Genomic DNA, 14,625 nt, shown 5'->3' with positions numbered 1-14,625 from the left:
GCAAGTATTTTATGCCGCTACCTTACCTCTAACACCACGGGTCCTTATTATACTCAGTCATCTCCTGTGTGACACCTTGTCAAAGGCCTTCTTGAAATCCAGGTGGATAACATCCATTGGCTGTGCTTGGTCTAGCCTGCTCATTTCCTCTTCAAATAATTCCAACAGATTTGTCAGGCATGACCTTCCCTTGATGAAGAGATTTTGTCCCATTTTACCAAACACTTCCAAGTATTCAGAAATCTCATCCTTCACAATGGATTCCAGGATCATACCCAAGACCGAAGTTCAGCCATTAATTGTGGATATTTTTTGCCTTTTTCCTCACTCCCTTGTTACAATGGGGTGTCACGATAGAGGGTGTCCAGTGCTCTGCGATCGTTCCTTACTCTAGTGATTCCTGAAAGATCACCACTGTCCCCGCACACCTTCTTCAGCTATCTTCCTTATATCTCTGGGATGTAGTCCATCCGGTCCAGGATAATTAACCACCTGCTGGTCATTCAGTTTTTTCTAGCACGCTCTCCATGTTGGTGGCCAGCAGACTCAGCTCTGGCTCTTAATGTCTTGAATGTTAAGGTATTACTCGTGTCTTCCACCGTGACCAAATTTTTCAGTTCCTCGGCCTATTCTTGTTCACCACTACTACCTCTCCAGTAGCATTTTCCAGCAGTTCAATGTCTACTTTTGCCTCTTTTTGTACTTTATATATTGAAAGAAGCTCGTACAGACTTCCTTCATGTTAGTGGCTAGATTACCCCCATAATTAATAATCTTCCTCCTTATTTTATTTTGTTTGCTCTCCGTTTTGTCTTTGTAAGCTTTCCAATCCTCTGGTTTCCCAAACAGCCGCTCGCCACATTATATGCGTTCTCATTTGCTTCTATGCTCTCCATGACTTCCCTAGTCAGCTATGGTTGCCTCATCCTCTCTCTCTATCATGCCTCTTTTTCCTCAAGATAAATCTCTGGTGCATCCTGAATTACTCCAAAAATCTCCTGTCATTGCTTGTCCACGGTCTTTCCGTCTAGGCCTGTATCCCAGTTAATTCTACCAGCTCCTCTCTTATGCCTCTGTAATTGCCTTTATTCAGCTGTAATACCATTACCTCTGATTCTAACTTCTCCACCTGAAATTGCAGAGTAAGTTCAATCATATTACGATCACTGCCTCCTATGATTTCTTTTATCCAAAGCTCCCCTCATCTCGTGTGCCTGTTCAATCAGCTACAAAAAGCCATCTCATTGACATTCCACAAATTCCTTTTCCTACAAACCACTATCAAACTAAATTCCCAGTCCACCTGCATAATGAAATCCCACATGATCACTGTAACGTTGCCTTTCCTTCAGATCTTTCTATCTCCTGTGTATCTTGCACCCCAGCTCCTGACTACTGTTTGGCGGCCTGTATATAACTGCAACAGCATTTTTCAGCTTTTTGATTCCCCAGTTCTACCGACACAGATTCTGCACCAACTGAGATTATTTCACTTCTTCCACTTGATTCAATTCCATTTCTTACGAATGAGACAAATCTGTCTCTCTGCCCACATGCCTATAATTTCGACAGGATGAATACCCTTGAATATTCAGCTCCCACTCCTGATCCTCTTTCAGTAATGTCACTGTGATGCCCTCCACGTCATATATGCTAATTTGTGTATGAGTCACAAGCTTATTTACATTATTTCTTCCTTGCATTCCGATATAACAGTTCAGTTCTGTATTTACCGTCCTCTTCTCATTGTGATTTACTTGCCCAGCCATTGGTACCTACACGAACCCTAGCCACTGACTCATTCCGCTCCCACTCCAAGTTCTTCTGCACCCCAGATGACATATCCCAAACGCAAGCACCAGGTAGGCAGCACAACCTTCAGGACTCTCAATCCTGGTCACAGAGAATATTCAAAGTTTGTGAGAAGATTGATAGCTCGTGTGTTCGTTGTTGTGGTTATGTTCGCCGACCTGGGAATTTGTGTTGCAGACGTTTCGTCCCCTGTCTAGGTGACAAACTCATCCTCCTATGAAGCGTTTCTGTGATCTCCTCCAGCATTTATAGTAGTTTGAATCTGTCACTTCCGGTTGCCAGTTCCAGCTGTCCGTTGCAACGGCTAGTATATTGTGTCCAGGTCGATGTGCTTATTGATTGAATCTGTGGATGAGTTTTTTCATGCACAGACTGGAGTGTGTATGGAAACAACTGTGGGAGGAAGTGATGGACACTGGTCCCGTTCCAATATTTAAAAGGCATCTGGATGGGTATGTAAATCGGAGGGGTACGAAAGATATAGGCCAAGTGCTGGCAAATGGGACGAGATTAGGTTGGGTAACCTGGTCGGCATGGACGAGTTGGACTGAAGGATCTGTTTCCATGCTGTACATCTCTCTGACTGTGTAACGTTCTGACTGAATGACATAAAGTAGGGTCAGATGGCACAAAATCAGTGTGGGTCGAATAGAGTATCCCGAAAGGTTGAATAAAGACACATAGATGGCGTTATGTTCAGGATTCCAAAAAGTAGTCAGGAGCTGCGTCACAATATACAACAGGAGATAGAAAAGATGCATAGATAAAGCAAAGTACAGTAGTCATGTGAGATCTCAATATACTGGGGAGTGGGGGGGAGGGTTGGTGGGGACTGGGAAAATCAGGGTGGTAGTGGTTTGCAAGAAAAATAATTTGTGGAGTATATTCGATAGGGCTTTTTGGAGAAGCTTGTAGTGGAGCCCATTCAGGAATAGGCAATACTGGGTTTAGTGTTGTGCAATGAGGCAGACTATTTAAGAGAACTTAAAGTGAAGGAACACGAAGGAAGCAGTAATCACAATATGATTGAATTTATTCTGCAATTTGAGAGGGAGAAGATAGAATCAGAGGTAATGGTATAGTTGGTGTTCTTAGTAAGTCATTTTCTTTGTCTATAAAACCGGGCTGAACTGTGTTTCTGCTCATGTTAGGTAAATTTTGGAAAAGGGGAAATCAGTGTCTTCACTTCCAATCAAAAATTCCTTTCCTGATAAATTCTACAAAGCAAGTTACTATTTATAAATTGCTCACTGATATGCGAGAAGGAATCAGACTATTCTCAAACTCTATAATCCTTCTAGCCCTGCACAGATCTACATTTCCATATACTCCCCACTCACCAATCCTGCCCAGTCCCACTATTATTATGTCCCAGTCTAATCGTCAGCCTCAGTACAACTTCTGAATATACTTCTTTATTTGTGCCACGATGAAATCTGGATTCATCTGTTTCAAGTCCCTTCTAACCACATGTCCATGCGAAACGAATTGTACTTGAGATGTTTAACTTGTTCTCTCCACAGAATCTGTCAGACAGGAAGATAGTGCGTGGTGCTCAAGTCATTGACTCTTCATATCGAGGCACAGAATAATGATCTGTTGATGTCTCATGAAGCAAGTTGATGGAATTTTAAAAAAAACATCATTATTTGTAATAAACAGAAGCCCATCTGCTTGTGTCATGTCCTTTCGAGAAGGCAATGGGTTATCCTTCCTTGGTCAGGACTCCGTGTAACTGCAAACCCACAGCAATGTGGTTTACTGTTTACTGTCCAATGGAACAGCTGAACCAGCCACTCAGTTCAAGATTGGGATAACATGCTGGTCTGACCAGGGCTTCATATTCCTCGTGAAAAAGAAGAAAATAAAAGATAACTCCCTCCTCCTTCCTGTTTCCCATATTGCTCCTGCTCATTTCCATCGGGTAGGCGACTATTCCTTATTTTAGGTGTATTCCATCTCATTGAGTCTGTCCCCGAGAGTGATGTCCATCTCGATCGGCACCTCTGGTGCTGGTTTTATTGACACTGACATACAGATGTAAGGAAGATGTAAATTTCGCATCAGTGGTAATATATAGAGAATGGTGCTTTTTACGCCATGAGAAAGAAATGGAGACGGCGAAGTGAGGGAAAGTAATTAATGTGATCATCCCTGAGAGATTTGTAGAGGCAGTATTTGGGGCATTGTCCACAGATTTTCTCTCCTTTATAAGGAATGATCTCCTTACCACAGAGAGAGTTCAAAGGAGTTCCACCAAACTAATCCCTGGGATGATGGTACCATGAGGAGTGAGTTAAGATTAATCTGTCGCACTGTGAGAGAATAAGATGGGATTGCGTTGGAAGTTCGGGGGATGGACAATCACACATGATGTTCTCAACAGACATTGATACGGTGATAGATCCCACTGCCTTTTTTTTACTAACTTTATTAAATTCTAGATACTTTTAGTACCTCTGAAAACATTCCCCCCTCCCAACCACCCCCACTCCCCATATCAATGAGAGAGCAGAAAATCCAGACTTTGAATAAAAACTCTGCATATTAATGCAGTGCATTTGTTGAGTGATCCTGCACTGAATGTCATGTTATTCGTAATCCCAACATCCGCCACAATACCTTCAATCTAAAACAGTTAACTATTCCCACCAGCTTCTGATCCCCACGGAGAAAATTGGTCTGCCTTTTCAGAGATGGAAGATGTCTCCTTGAGACTTGACAGAAAACATCTCGCTTCCCTCCTCACTGCCAGCAAACCACGTTAAAGTAGCAATTGTTCCACAGACAATGGAGCCACGATAAACATCAAGATCTACTCCTGTGATTTGTCATGTTGGAGCATCAGTGACATCCTCCTGTTCCTCTATAAGCATTTGCGAGGCTGAATGGCCTCTTCCTGGTTCCGTGGAACAGTTTCGAGAGACTGTTTTGGCTCCACCTGTTCCTGTTTAACAGTTCGAAGTGCTGAACAGACCCCTCCCCTTCCTATGTAACAGGCAGGAGTGTTGAATGTATTGCCACTCTTCCTGTTCAGTAGATTTGATGGGCTGAATGCTAGCTCATATTCATGTGTAACCAGCTTGAGAAGCAGAATGAGCTCCTCTTTTAACTATGGAAATGTGCAATGTCCGGCCCTGCTATTACATAAATTTTACCAACACTTTAACAGCACAAACTGGAATGCTGTCCGGGCCTTGCTGCACATGGACACAGACTGCTTCAGGAGATGAGGGGGGGAAATATTCTGAACATTGTGCGATCTTCAGTGATCATCCCCATTTCTGATGTAATCATGGGGAAGGATATTGATGACGCAGCCAAAGATGATTGTGTCGAGGAAGCTACCCTGAGGATCTCGTGTAGGGATGTCCAGGGACTGAAAGGATTGATGTCCACAACCATGAACATCTTCCTCTGTGCGATAGCTGATCCCCAGTGGAGAGATTGTGGCTGATTCATATTAAATTTAATTTTGTCAACGTTTCTTGATCCCATCCTGAGTCAACTCCTACCTTGATATCAGGGTCTGTCACTCTTACATAAGCTGCTGTGTTCACTCTTTTGAACATACAAATAGGTTATTGTGTATGTTTGGGGCGTGTAACCTTCTCACAGAGGATAGTGAATGTCAGAAACTATCTGGTAAAGAGATTTCGGGGAGCTATATCACTGTAAGTATTTTCAGATGAGGTAGGTGGGTTTTTGACCTGCCATGGAATTGAGAGATGTGAAAAATTGGTAAATAAAGCAGAGTTGATAACAACAGTGGATCATCCATAATCTTATACAATGGCACGGCAGGCCTGACCATCCGAATTACCATCCGATCCTGTTCCTTATGCTCTCATGTTCTGTAATTCGGAAGTTAATGGTTGTAATTTTCCTGAACATTCCGTTATTGGTTGTTACAGTTACAGAGAGCAAAGCATTTTATGAGTCATTTCAGGGTGAGGTATGGGGACTGTATTCACAGTGAATCTGGATCTGCACCATGACCAACAAATGAAGCACAAGTTGCAGAGAGGAGACACTCTATTAATAGACCAGAGGCGTCTTTTGAGCCCAGCCTGGGTTTTGAATTAACATTTTTCAACCCACGCCAAATTTGTGTGACAATTGTGAGGGACAGAAGGAGATCCTGTATTACTGTGGACCAGGTATTTCGAGCAATTGGCCTCTGTCTACTCCTGTGCAGGAGCTGTGAGGGGCTGAATGGAATATAGGAACATTGGACTGAGGAGTAGGAGTGGGCCATTAGGCACTTTGTCTTTGCTCTGCCACGCACTAAGATCGTAACTGATCTGATTGTGGTCTCAGCAGTACTTCACCTGCACGTGCACCATTTTCCTACATTCACTTGTCTCTCAAGTATTTAACATACACAACTTTGAATAAATGTAAACATCCAGGCACCACAAACTTCTGGGGAAGGGAACTCCCACTTGAACAGCCCTTTTAGAATTTGTCATTCGTGGTCCAATCAATATTGCAGGGTCAGTGTTTCATTTTGCTGTCACACTGCTCCACTTTTTACAACAAATTTCAAAGTTTAGTGATATGGCTAATTATACAAATGTCAGCCTGGCTAATCTTCTAGAAGAATGTGAAACACACACACACAGATCTTAAGACAAACAGAAAAATGAAAGCTTTCCAGAGTTTCATAATAGTTGAACTCAAAACAAATGGATAGATGATAGACGGTCCCAAATGTTATTCGGTCCTCTGAAGTCATTAGTTTAGTTTCCCTAATGCGTGGGAACAGGCCCTTCAGCCCAATTAGTCAACACCGAACCTCTCAAGATTAACCAACCCAGTCCCATTTCCCTCTGGCTAATGCACCGAACACTGTGGGCAATTTAGCATCGCTAATTCACATGACCTGCACATTTTTGGACCAGTGGGAATAAACCGGAGTACCCGGAGGAAATCTACACAGACACGGGGAGAATGCGCAAACTCCACACAGACAGTCGCCCGTCGCTGGAATCAAACCTAAGCCCCTGGTGCTGGGAGGTAGCGGTGCTAACCACTGAGCCGCCGTGCCGCCCATTCTGCTCAGGCAAGCTACTTGTGATGTGATTTCTCCCCAGAATAGTTGGATTTAGCTGAATTCCCTTTGCTTCAGACGGGAGAGAGATTCCAATGAACCTCTCATCAGGAATACTCCACGACTCATCAGGTAGAAGTGAGTCAGAGATTTACTGTTGCCAGGTGGAACAAAAGAAGATAGAGGGACCAATCGGCTGCTGCTTCTCAGGCAGGGAACATTGTTCTCCCTCTCTGTGTTGAAACATGCAATCATGTCAACTGAACACTAAACTGGGCCGTGTGCGCTCGTCGGGAACATTCTCTGGAATGCATCATAATGGACGATATGCAAATGCATCATTGCTGTTGTTATACACAGTGCCTTTCATTAGCAAAAGAGAAAATTCCTGCTAATTCTAAAGGATTTCTCATCTAAGACCAAAATTGATAATGTTTCAAAACAAAAGGCCTTCATTCCAGAAAAGTGTGAACAAAACATTGTTCATAAGCTTCAAGAACTTTTTTTAGGTTAACGGATCAAAACTGCACATAAAGTGCCAGATGTGGTCTTAGCAACGCCCTGAACAGATGGAGACGCGAAAAATGTGATGCTGGAAAACCACAACAGGTCAGGCACTCCCAACGTACAGGAGACTCGATATTTCGGGCATATTCCTGATAAAAGACTTATACCCCTGACGCCAATTTTCCTGCTCCTCGGATGCTGCCTGATTGGCTGTGCTTTTCCAGCCTCATACTGTTCGACTCTGATCTCCAGCATCTGCACTCCTCACTTGTACCGGTACAGATGCAGTAAAACGTTCCTGATTAAACCTGGTACCCTTTTCTAGAAACACAATCATTCCACTTAGCTTCCAAATCACTTACACCAAGTGCAGACTAACTACATCTGATTCGTGTAGCAGGATCATGCATACCGTCTGTATCTCAGAGATCTGCAATCTCTCTACACTTAAATTGTTTACCATTGTTTTATCCTTCCATCCAAAATAGACAACTCACATTATGCGAAATCTGGTAAAGGTTTGCTCACTAATCTCCCTTTGCCTATATCACATTGATCACACACGACCTCTAGTTGATGACATACTGGATGACCAGCTTGGATTTTAAGCTAATTGGGCTTTGATATATTCAGACCCTTCATCCAGATCTTTGGTTCAGGTACTGATTTTTGATGATCCCATAGTGATCTCTGAGGCACTCCACCAGTTACAGCTTTGTAATGTGAAAATAAGCATTTATCGCTACTCTCTATTTCCTGTTAGCAACAGCTTCCTGTGTAACAGTTCAGATGTTTACATGGCGTCCTGTGCAGTAATATGTACTCAATGAGCTAAAATGATTCGTTCTATTTTCCTCTGTAACTTGTTAAATAGGCAGAATATACTCCTCCAGTTTCATGGTAACGGTAATGACTGGCGAAATGAGATGGCCCCCTATCTTTGTCACAGCTTCGAGGGGTGGATGGAGGGCACAATACATAGGGTAGTGGCAGCAGTATTTCCCTGTAACAGCATCGAGGGTGGATTGAGGGAACAACACATTGGGTAGAGGCAGCAGTATGTATCTGCAACAGCATCGATGGTGGATTGAGGGAACAACACATGACGTAGGGAGAGCAGCATGTCACTGTAACAGCCTCGAGGGTGGATTGAGGGAACAACACATAGCGTAGGGACAGCAGTTGTCCATTCGGCGCCACCAGTCAGATGCTCATGACTGATCCGATTGTGATTGACCATCCGTCTCCTGTCTGTTCCCAATAAATATTGACTCTCCTGTCCAGCAAAGATCACTCGAGCTCAGCCTTGAATATCTTCAATAACTGAGTCTTCACTGCTCCCTGAGGATGAGGACCCTACAGATAGTACAACACTAAAGTGAAAGGGGCGACCTTATTTCAGTGTGGAACCTGTTATTTTAAACTGTGTTAACCTAACATGAAATCGCCACCTTTTTTGAAACACAACGACAGAATAATTAGGCATAGATATAAACTATTCAGCCCTCTAAGCCTGTCCAATAGGACCACTGACCCTTTTCAATCAAATATGTATTAAACTCATTCCCTGCTCCCGTCTCAGGAAGAGAATAAATGATGGCATGACACCACACGAGCATTAAAAATGCAGAATTAGGACATTCAGCCCATTGACTCTGAATGCCAGAGAGATTAGAGATTTCTCAACATCATTCTCCTGACTACTCTCTGTAACTCTTGACATGCTTATTCATCAAAAACCTATCTATCTCTGTCCTATAAGCACTAGTGTCTGTGTCTCTGTGAGTCCGTATGTGCACTTGTGTGTGTTTGTTCCTGTGTCTGTGTGTTTGTGTATTTATGTGCTGACATTGGTTCATCTGTATATTAGCCTGTGCGTAAAACTTGTGCTTGTGTCTATTTGTGTGCGATTATCTATGTCTCCGTATGCTACTACACGTGTGCAGTTCTATCTCCGTGTATGTACTGGGAGTGTCAGTATATTAGCGTATTTACATATGCCTCTAAATATTTTTGTGTCTGTATCGCTCTGCAATGAGTTGTTTGTTGTTTTGGGAGGGAGAAAATTGTGAGAACAGACAGAATGGTTAAAGTGCGAATTGCCCATCACTGAACATTGTTTTTTTACTCGGTTGGAGGGATATGGGTGTCGAGGAATCTCCGTACGACACGTCCCGGTCCTCTCTGGCTGATACCAGTGTCCTCCCCACATGGTTGGGGGGGGGGTGGTTGGAGGCGGATCAGATATCGGGTGCTCCACCATCTGGCTTGGCCCTTTCTCTCCTATTACAGTCCGTTTCTGTGGGAATGGGAGAAAAGGGGGGGGGGGGGGGGAGGAGGGAGTGGTGGTGGGAGTGTGTGTCCCTGCTGTTAATGCTGGTGTAGGTGGAGGGGGAGGGGGAATAGTGCGGTGTTCGGAGGGAGTCAGCCCACAGTGTTGTATCCATGCAGTGTTATTAGTTGTTGTGGTTCTGTTCGCCGAGCTGGGAATTTGTCTTGCAAACGTTTCGTCCCCTGTCTAGGTGACATCCTCAGTGCTTGGGAGCCTCCTGTGAAGCGCTTCTGTGCTGTTTTCTCCGGTATTTATAGTGGCCTGTCTCTGCCGCTTCCGGTTGTCTGTTTGAGCTGTCCACTGTAGTGGCCGGTATATTGGGTCCAGGTCGATGTGTTTGTTGATAGAGTCTGTGGATGAGTGCCATGCCTCTAGGAATTCCCTGGCTGTTCTCTGTTTGGCTTGTCCTATAATAGGAGTGTTGTCCCAGTCGAATTCATGTTGCTTGTCATCTGTGTGTGTGGCTACTAAGGATAGCTGGTCGTGTCGTTTCGTGGCTAGTTGGTGTTCACAGCCAGGGAACAGCCAGGGAATTCCTAGAGACATGTCACTCATCCACAGACTCCATCAACAAACACATCGACCTGGACCCAATATACCGGCCACTACAGCGGACAGCTGGAACTGACAACCGGAAGCGGCAGAGACAGGCCACTATAAATGCCGGAGAAAACAGCACAGAAGCGCTTCACAGGAGGCTCCCAAGCACTGAGGATGTAACCTAGACAGGGGACAAAACGTTTGCAAGACAAATTCCCAGCTCGGCGAACAGAACCACAACAACGAGCACCCGAGCTACAAATCTCCTCCCAAAAATTGAACAGTGTTATTCGTGTTGGGAGTATAGTGGAGGGAGAGAGTGCGCGGGGTGGGGGTGGGGGTGGGGTGGTAGGTGCTGAATTCAATTGTGAGAGTGGTAGTGCCTGAGCCTTATGTAGAGATAAAATATGAGCCTTGTTAGGGGGTAGGTGCTATAACAGGTAGTGAGTGTGAGGGTGCAGAGAGAGTACGGTGAAAGTTAAGCTGGCAGAGTGGGGAGGATATTGATGCTTGTCCTGTGATGCTGGTCATTTCTTCAGCGTCGAGGTGACCCTCCCAGAATGGCTTGTTCACGTCTATCACTAATAAAGCCACAGACCCTGTCCCTCAGATTCCACAGAATCAGTTTGAGTAGATCTTACAAATAGGAAGGAGAAACAAGCATTAGTGTATTAGTGTATTATTTGCTCTCGGGCAAATTCTGTGCATTATATGCTCTGTAAATTAGAGATGCAAATATTGTATTATTGCATGATCTTAAAATTCATCTAAACTGCGTTAACTAAGTGACTGCCAATGTTGTGAAAAGTAAATTCCATAAGCGTATAACAGGTTGATTGAAGAGTATGTTGTGACTCAAACAAGAGAGCAGGTTATTTTGGATTTGGTGTTGTGTGGTCAGAAGGACTCATTAATAACCTTGCTCTGAGGACTAGAGAGGTTAATATACTGCATTTTACACGGCGCCTGCATACAATCTCGAATGTTTGAACACGGAGTGGTAGACACTAAATGGTTGTTAGAATATTAGAATCATGGAGTCCTGCAGCTTGGATACAGGCCCTTTGGACCAAAGTGGTCCGTGCCTACCAAAATGTCGATCCATGCTAATTCCATTTCCCTGCCATTGTCCCTTATTCTTCTAAATCTTTCCTATCTGCGTATTTGTCTAAAAGCCTTTTGAATGTTGTTAATGTACGTGCCTCAATCAAACTGCTGTCTGCTAATTCCATATGTCTACCAACCTCTGCGTAAAAAACTTGGTGCTCAGGATCATTTTTATTCTTTCACCTCTAACCTGATGTCCTCTAGTCTTTGATTCTCAAAACTGGGAAAAAGAATGAGTGCATTCACCTTATTGACGCATCTCATAATCTTATACATTTCTATACGATTTCCCCTCAGTTTCTTCCACTTAAAGGAAAATGCCTCTCCAAACTCTCCCTACAACTCAGACCATTGAGTACTGGCAAAATCCTTGTAAATGTCTTCTGTCCTCTTTCCAATTTAATCACATCCTTCCTATGGCAAGTGAACAAAACCGAACACAGTACTCCAAGTGCATGTCTCACCAGCGTCCTGTCTAACTGCAACATAACTCTCGAATGTGTATACTCAATGCCCTGACTAATGAAGGCCAAAAGCCTTTTTCACTGTCCTGTCTACGTGCAACTACTTTCAGAGAACCACGGATCTGAGCACCAAGGTCCCCCTGTTCCACTACAATTCTTGAGGGTCTAATATTCACCACGAAATTCCAACCTGGATTTGACTTTTCAAAAAGCAACATCCCCATATGTTAATCTCCATTTGCCATTTCTCGGCCCACTTCCCCAGCTGATAAAGATCCTGCTGCAATTTCTGATAACCTCACTGTTCACAGTCCTGCCTATTTCATTGTCATCAGCCTAATTACTAATCATGCTTTGCAGATTCTCATCCAAATCATTGATATAGATAACAAACAGTAATAGGCCCAGCACCAACCCCTGAGACACTCCACTAGTCACAGGCCTCAAGTCCAACAAGGATCCTTCCAGTATTAGCCACTGCTTTCTACCATCAAGCCAATTGAGTATCCAATTTGCCAGATTCCCCTGGATTCCATACTATTGAACCATTCAGAGCAGCCTATCATGTGGAACCTTATCAAAGGCCTTTCTGAAATCTAGATAGACTATGTCTACCACCCTAACCTCATCAACATTCCAGATCACTTCCTCAAAAGAACGCTAAAGAATTGTGAGCCATGATATCCTATGCACAAAGCAGTGCTGATTGCTCCTTATGAATCCGTGTCTTTTCAAATGCATGTATATGTTATCTCTCAGATCCTTCTCAAGTTGTTACAGTTGTTAAGCTAACTGGTCTACGTTTCACAGGTTCTTCTTCGCAGCCCTCCTTGAACAAGGGCACAGCGTTCTCTACCCTCTAGTCTTCCAGGACCTCCACCGTGGCCAGCGATGATGCAAAAAGATCAGCCAGGACCCTTGCATTATCTTCTCTCGTCTTTTGCTCTGTTCTTGGATACACCTGGTCAAGACCAAAAGCTCTGCAGAAATACTACAATGTGTGAAATAAAATTTCTATTTCTTTAAGATAAAATCACCAAGTAAAGGGCAAGTGACTTAATGAATGCTAACATGATAAATTAAAGATTATATTAATCGTAGGAAGTGATTTCAGAAGAATTTTAGACATGGTGGAAACCGGAGAATTCTCAGAAATTTGTTTGTGTGGAGTTTACATATTCTCCCCCTGTCTGTGTGGGTTTCCTCCGGGTGCTCCGGTTTCCTCCCACATTTCAAAGATTTACACGTTAGGTGAATTGGCCATGCGTATTTTCCCAAAGTGTTCAGCGATGTGTACATTTGCTGCATCAGTCGAAAAAGGTAGAATCGGATGGGAATGGGTCTGGGTGGTTACTCTTCGGAGGGGCAGGATGGACTTGTTGGGCCCAAGGTCCTTTTCCACACTGTGGGCTTTTAATGATTCTGTGAAAGAAGAACACGAAGACTACATAAATCTACAATCTGTATTGCAAAGAAAACAAAATAAAAGCAAGGTCAAATGTGGAATTTTGTAATCGGAAGAGGAGAGGTTATTGTGGTGAACAGGGAAATGACGAAGAAAGCAGCCAGTTACTTTGCATCTGTCATCACGGAGGAAAATCGCTGAGAAATACTAAGTGATCACATGGAACTTGTGGAACTAAAGACATAAACTCAATTCATATCAGTAACAAGGTAGTAGTTGAAGGCTAGCATAGTAGTATTGTAGCTGGATTGAACATTGCTAAGTCTGATGAGCCAGTTGTACTTCTTTTCAAAATATTTGAAATAAATCAGCAATAGACGCATTAATTGTGCTGTCGATGACTGCTTTTTTTTCCTGTACATTCTGCAGAGGCTGGAAGTTAGTAAATGTGTTCCAAGCATTGTAGAAGAATGGAAGGGATTCAAGCATCTGCAAAGGGAAGAAGAGATAGTGTGGAGAATTGCAGACCGATTAACTTGACATCTGTAGGGAAACTGATGGAATTTATTATATAGGGTCTGATATTGGATATTTCTAAATTAACAGCAACATTGGAGAGAATCAGAATGCACTGACAGAGTCTGACAGAGTGTTCATATTTGACAAACTTCAGAACAATTTGAACTTTTTGATTGCAACACAGAAATGGCATCTTTCGATTTTCAGAAGGCTTTTGTTATCAGAACTCATGCAGTGAATTCATAAATAAAGTAATGTAAATGGTAATTGGAGAAATATATGGAAGTGGAAAGTTAAAGTCAGGTTCGACTTCATTGACATGAATCAGAACATAGTTGGAAGGTCATGTTGAAGCAGTTTCACAGCTTGCGAATGAAACTGTATATAAAGTATTGAGTCCAGTGTTGGTGACCCACTCTGAGAAAGAATATATTGACCACGGAGGATGTGCAATGGACAGTCTCCAGATTAATCCCTCAGATGGTGAGATTGCCTGATGTGGAAACTCGGCCTGTGTTCTTTAGAGTTTCAAAGAATGAGAGGTGATCATAGTGAAATTTAGAAAAGTTACTAAACATATGACAAGGTGCAAATAAACTGGATTTTTCTATGGTTGTCTACTCTACATTTAAGGCAAATAATGCCAGGTAAAGGATGGACCATTTCAGACTGCAATAAGAAGGCAATTCTTCATTTGAAGGGGACTGACCAGCACAGGGACATGGAAACCTGCTGGCAGGGCAAGATTAGGGAGAATCCCCAGATATTCGACTGGGACGTCAAGTGGAACAGAATAACCAGGGAACAGGTAGACTCATAAGTGACTTGCCAAGTTTCATCCAAATCAACTTAGTGGCAGGAGACAGAAGGTCTGCTGATAGAAGTC

This window comes from Chiloscyllium punctatum, chromosome 23 (genome assembly GCF_047496795.1).
Source record: "Chiloscyllium punctatum isolate Juve2018m chromosome 23, sChiPun1.3, whole genome shotgun sequence".
Taxonomy (NCBI): domain Eukaryota; kingdom Metazoa; phylum Chordata; class Chondrichthyes; order Orectolobiformes; family Hemiscylliidae; genus Chiloscyllium; species Chiloscyllium punctatum.
The sequence above is the reverse complement of the archived record's forward strand: the minus strand, read 5'-3'. Positions refer to the sequence as shown.